At 42.2% G+C, this 6,000-nt stretch overlaps 1 protein-coding gene across 1 annotated transcript in view; it reads right to left on the reverse strand.

Annotated features, from left to right (window-relative positions):
* LOC126455502 (uncharacterized) overlaps window positions 1–4,910 on the reverse strand; it is a 44,564-nt gene extending 39,654 nt beyond the window's left edge. Inside the window, exon 1 of the mRNA XM_050091252.1 lies at window positions 4,832–4,910. The gene's annotated coding sequence lies outside the window, so the exon portion shown is untranslated. The remainder of the gene's footprint in view (window positions 1–4,831) is intronic.
* Between the last annotated feature and the right edge of the window lie 1,090 nt (window positions 4,911–6,000).

Below are 6,000 nucleotides of genomic sequence, written 5' to 3' on the forward strand. Positions count from 1 at the left end.
CCGCAACCATGATCTCCGAGCTGATACTCCATGCTGCTGCAAACGTCGTCGAACTGTTCGTGCAGATGGTCGTTGTCTTGCAGACGTCCCCATCTGTTGACTCAGGGATCGAGACGTGGCTGCACGATCCGTTACAGTCATGCGGATAAGATGACTGTCATCTAGACTGCTAGTGATAAGAGGCCGTTGGGATCCATCACGGGGTTCCGTATTACGCTCCAGAACCCACCGATTCCATATTCTGCTAACAGTCATTGGATCTCGACCAATGCGAGCAGTATTGTCGCGATACGATAAACCGCAATCGCGATAGGCTTCAATCCGACCTTTATCAAAGTCGGAAACGTGATGGTAAGAATTTCTCCTCCTTACACGAGGCATCACGACAACGTTTCACCAGGCAACGCCGGTCAACTGCTGTTTGTGTATGAGAAATCGGTTGGAAACTTTCCTCATGTCAGCACGTTGTAGGTGTCGCCACCGGCGCCAACCTTGTGTAAATGCTCTGAAAAGCTAATCATTTGCATATCACAGCATCTTCTTCCTGTTGTAACCTCTCCACACAAAAAATCTTAAAAGTCAATAAATGTGTAATTGTAACCTCCCAGCAAGAATATAAAAGTCAATGTTAAGTGAAATGTTATATTCCCACAAAACTGCATAATAAAAGTGAACCAAGCGGAACCTGCTTGCAAAATTAAGAATAATAATGGCCCAAATGTAAACTCCCCACGAACATTAACTAATGAAGATTGCTCATTAAACCCACAATAAAGTTAATTAAATAATGAAGCATAAACTATGCGTAACATCTGAACACAAATAATTAAACCTGACAAATTTTATAAGGGCAGCGGCGCTGACCTTCGGCCCTGTGCAATAATTAAACCTGAACACAAAAACCAAAATTCTTACAGCAGTAAACTCCATCAATATCTGCTCTTATTTTTCGGCACAGCTCCGTGCAATGCTGGCCCATGTTTAATGTTAATTCTTGGAGGGAATGCATAGGAAGTATTACTTGACTTGAAATGAATCTTTTTGTTTAAAACAGTTACTTTATAAGAAAATTATTATTGGGGCAATTCTTGAACAAATTAATTACAATTAACATATGTCATTAGCTGAGCGCAATGCTGCTTCATTACCTTCTAAAACAATATACCTCGTCCTGAATCGTGACCAGAGATGGAAGGAGAGCACGCCGCCGACGCATGCCGACGGCCGCTCAGTACAACCGTCCACTCGCTACAACTACTGCCGACTGAGTCCCACTCGCAACTGACTACTACTGCAGACAGTGCAACTCGCAACTGACTACTCGCAACTGAACACTCGCGCGGTCAAGCGCAGACTAGCAACGATAAATAACTCTCTGGTCAGAGATTCTGTCATGCCTCGCCATCGCTGGTAATGAATACGTACGCGTTTCACTGTAGGTTACATTTCGCGGCTGTAGCACGTCTTCTTCGTGGTGTAGCAATTTTAATGGCCAGTATTGTAGATGGATGCCCTAGACCCACTTAGCGATTTTACTTAGGACCAGAATTTTCTCGAGTTTTCGGCCAGTTATTTTGCTATGATTGTTGTTGGTATAGTATGCTTCGCCCATGGATCTTTTCACAGATGCACGAATCTCTACTAACTTTTGCCTGTCGTCATTTGCGTGTTCTCTTTTGAACCGAAAGTGCAACGGCCTTCGCTTCCTCAGCACATGAGGGAAACGCTTTGATCGTCGTCGAAATATCATACACATAAACGTGATGAATAACTTTGCTGAACACGCAAAAGCACATCATTACTAATAATAGTATATACTGTGTGTCCCAAAAAGAATGACCCCGATTTTAACTTGTAATAATATTGAGACAAATGTCACTAGGTAACTGCAACAGCGCTAGATGTAACCGGCATGGTCTACAGTTTCAGAAAAATCTGCTAGATGACCTGGAGCGTGCAGCCAGATCGCGCAATATGGCGTCCGCACAACAGAAGGCGTATTGTGTTATTGAATTTAGTCGTACTCAATCAGTGATCGCAGTTCAGCGGGCGTTTCATATTCGATTTCGTGCTAAACCACCATCACCAAAGAACATTTGACAGTGGTATAAACGGTTTGAGCGGGGCTGCTACGGTCGCAGGTTCGAACCCTGCCTCGGGCATGGGTGTGTGTGATGTCCTTAGGTTAGTTAGGTTTAAGTAGTTCTAAGTTCTAGGGGACTTATGACCTAAGATGTTGAGTCCCATAGTGCTCAGAGCCATTTGAACCATAAACAGTTTGAAGAAACATAATGTCTCTGTAAAGGCAAAAGTCTTGGCCGGCCACGCGTTCCTGAACAAACAGTGAAATAAATCCGACGAGCATTTGAGTGGAGCCACCGCAAGTCTACGCGAGAAGTCTACGCGTCGTGCTAGTAGGCAACTTGCGTTACCGCGAATGACAGTGTGGCGTCGTTTAGCCCTCAAACCATATCGATTACAACTGGTTCAAGCTCTTCAAGATACTGACAAAGTGAAGTGGGTGGACTTAAGCAATGCTATTCTAGAGGACATGGAAGATGACACTTTTATGTCACGGTTGGTATTCAGCGATGAAGCAACTTTCCATATTAGCGGTAAGGTTCCATCATAATGTGCATATATGGGGACTCGAAAATCCCTATGAAACAATTGAACACGAATGTGATTCACCAAAAGTGAATTTTTTTGTACTGTTTCGCAAAGCAAGGCTTATGGACCCTACTTTTTTGAGGAAGAAACCGTAACGGGACAATCATATTTTGCAATGCTACGGAACTGGTTATTCCCACAATTTGACTCTGACAATATCATCTATCAGCAATATGGAGCACCACCGCGATGGCACAACAGCATGCGCAGTTTCCTCAATGCCAATGTGCCTCAACTTTGGATAGGGAGTACAGGACTGCGAGACCAGGCTTTACACTCTCGGCCTCCTAGGTCCCGTGACTTAACACCACGTAATTTCTTTCTGTGGGGATATGTTAAACAATGTGTTTACGTTCCTCTCTTACCTCATGACATTAATGAACTAAAAACCAGAATATCAGCTGCTGTAGCTTCAGTGACGGAAGACACCTTACATTCCGTTTGGGATGAATTCGGATATTGGCTAGATGTCGTCCGTGCAGCCAATGGAGGACATATTGAGACATTTATGATAGATTTTTATAAACATCTGTCTTTTCTGGCCGCGCAGGATTAGCCGAGGAGTCTAGGGCGCTGCAGTCATGAACTGTGCGGGTGGTCCCAGCGGAGGTTCGAGTCCTCCCTCGGTCGTGGGTGTTTGTTTGTCCTTAGGATAATTTAGGTTAAGTAGTGTGTAAGCTTAGGGGCTCATGACCTTAGCAGTTAAGTCCCATAAGATTTCACACACATTTGACATTTGTCTTTTCTGAGTAATTTAGTAAGCAATTTGTTGGTGTTAAACCCATCTTCCTAATAAATAATTCTATTTAAAATTGGATCATTCTTTTTGGGACACCCTGTATGTTGGATTACAGAAAATGTCATGGATGTTCGCAGTGGCGATTATGTTTATGCAAATCTAGCTAGTTATAGATACATTTAATTATCGATGGTGGAAGTGGTTTCAGCTGTATCAAACTGAGTAGTCGATATTGAGTAAAAGCCTCTTTCAATCTCTAAACGCTTTTTTTTTCAGTCATGCATATTGCACTTGGAACCCTGTGGAGTGATCTTCTAGCAATATTTCCACTCACAGCGAACTCGTGTACAAGATGTCTCAAACATTTTGGGACAAATTGAGTCAGGAATTAGTGGCTACATGGCCGATTATATTGAGATAGGGAACCAATGGTCCGAAATGCACATTTATCGTGTTATGGACATACACAGAGAACACGGTTTAAAAACAACGTGGGTCATAATAATTCTTCAAAGTGACAACTGCCATTCTTAATGCACACATGACAATGGTGCATGAAGCTTGCCACAAGCTGTCGGACACAATGGACAACTAGCACCAGGAACAGTGGTATGAGTGCAACACAGGTTAATGCGCCAATGCGATGCATGTGGTCGTCACATCAGACACATGCTATGAGCTAAGTTGTGTGCAGTATGTCTGTTTGGTGGTAAGGGGTGTACGTTGTCGCCATGCAAGCATTGTGACTTTCGGTGCTCATCTGGAACAGTTACTATCAGCTACGTTGCTGTTATGCGATGTACCCTCTGTAAGTCGATATAACAATGTATGTGCACTTCCGAATACTGATTCCCTATCTAAATATAATCGGCTGTAGATCCGCTATCACCTGTTTCAATTCGACCCAAAACGTTTGAGACACTCAGTATAGAATATTGGCCCCTGCTTGCCTGTAACGGAAGTTATTTAAACTTACAGCTGTCATACATTTACTGTGAATACATTCGGACTGCATTACTCACACTTCACCCAAACTAACACAAACACACACACACACACACACACACACATACACACACACACATTTTTCTCACTTTTCCACTGACACTCACAGGAAGCAAATAAAAGATGTATAAAAAAGTGCTGTAAATATTTTCTGTCACTGTGGAGATTATAGATACAAAATTTTCAGTTGGTAGTTTCTATTAGTTCCTAACAGTAACTGTACAGCTGCTACAAAATGAACCGTTTAAGTGAGTTTATTCATTAGGCAAGTTATTAGCTGTTTTTAGTTAAATATCAGTCCTAAGTTTATACACTTGAAGTGTATAAAATTACGGCGGCACGCGAACAGTTTAGAAAGTTAACCGTTTCGGATATGATTCCTCACATAACACATCTATCCCTAGTGAGGCCACTTACCTACTGTGAGTGTGTTATTGCACGTTGACACTGAACACAGGAGGTGGATACATTAATGTGACTAGACTGTGTATAAACATGTTTCAAGCGAGTGATAGAGGCCGTCGCTAAGCAGGCGGGTGCTGGTAATGTCGTTCTAGAGATAAATATAACTGATTCATACTTCCTGCACCATCGATAAACGAGAACCGCTACACCACCATATTGTACTTAATGCAGTCTACTATCATCTGTTTGCACTTCCAGGCTTAACAAATTATCCAGCAGATTGTTTGGCTACAAGGTTATGAAGTATATTACTCTTTTTATAAACTTCATATAGTACTGATCATACTTCCGAAGCTTACGATTGCATTTAAGAAACAAGATAATTCCGTTTCTTTTCATCCAAGGATGTTTCAAAACTCCTTTGAAAATACTGAGGATGCTATAACATAGGCGAAATACGTTTAGGGAGAGGGGTGGTAAAGAAATATTTTTTAACATAAGGCTGATCCACTTCAAACTGAGGAAAATGTCTGTCTACTGGATATGGCTGGATCGTGACTTCGTCTGCGAAGATGACTGGGTCATGACATCGTCAGAAAATCTTTTTCTTCTGCGACTCCATAACTTAGAAAATAAACACGTTACGTAACATCGTCATCGTCACTGAATCATCAGGCTTTTTTTTTTTTTGCCTGTTACGGTGCCGCCGGCCGGTGTGGCCGAGCGGTTCTAGGCGCTTCAGCCTGGAACCGCGTGACCGCTACAGTTGAAGGTTCGAATTCTGCCTCGGGCTGGATGTGTGTGATGTCGTTAGGTTAGTTAGGTTTAAGTAGTTCTAAGTTCTAGGGGACTGATGACCTCAGATGTTAAGTCCCATAGTGCTCAGAGCCATTTGCTCCATTTGTTACGGTACCCATCGCTTGTTCTCACTTCCTTGACTTTTATCCCAACCGGCTAAAATATTCTTATCTGGAGAGGTAACCTTCTCCCATCATTCTTTAGAGATGTTCGTTCCTGCTTCTCCTGTTCTCTTGTATGTTAAATTTATTAAATTTTTTATTTACATAGTTTACACCCACATTGGAGCACTAAAATCAAAGATAACATAACAGAGTCTTAGGTCTTAGCAGTCAGCAATTTTTTCGTTTCCCAAAACATCTTCATTGTCTGTGATCTGGCTG

This window comes from Schistocerca serialis, chromosome 2 (assembly GCF_023864345.2).
Source record: "Schistocerca serialis cubense isolate TAMUIC-IGC-003099 chromosome 2, iqSchSeri2.2, whole genome shotgun sequence".
Taxonomy (NCBI): Eukaryota; Metazoa; Arthropoda; class Insecta; order Orthoptera; family Acrididae; genus Schistocerca; species Schistocerca serialis.